Consider the following 566-nt stretch of genomic DNA (forward strand, 5'->3'; position numbering starts at 1 on the left):
ATCAATTATTTTCAATTTTTTTTCCAAAACAAGTTTTTCCTTTTTCGGTCAAGAATTGCTAACCATTTATGTATGAATAAGTAAGTACTTTGAATTAAGGGCATGTGACACAGCTAAAAACCTATATTACCGACCACAGTTTTTCAGTTCACTGAATGTTTTTTTGAACCTAAGAACTTTTTTTGTAAGTAAAATATCGAGCTGAAACTTCGGGAAATGTATAAGAGTGCAATAAAGTACGTTTAGGTACTGCATTTTGGTAGAAACTTCACTGAAAATTATTTCATCTTTTTTCTGAACCTCAACATTTTTTGAACGTTCGAACTTTTTTTATACATAAAATATCGGTCTCAAACTTTGAGAAATGCAAGAGCCGAAAGAAAACTACGTTTAAGTACAAAGCTTAACAATAAAAGACGTAAAAAATATATTTCAACCAGTTTCAACAATCAATTCCAACGGTTTCAGCCGGTAACGTTGTAGACGAAAATACGAAACCTGGCGGCCACTAGGCGAGGCTCTAGAGATTTCGTATTTTCGTGTACAACGTTACCGGCTGATGCCGT

Source organism: Belonocnema kinseyi, chromosome 3 (genome assembly GCF_010883055.1).
Source record: "Belonocnema kinseyi isolate 2016_QV_RU_SX_M_011 chromosome 3, B_treatae_v1, whole genome shotgun sequence".
NCBI lineage: Eukaryota > Metazoa > Arthropoda > Insecta > Hymenoptera > Cynipidae > Belonocnema > Belonocnema kinseyi.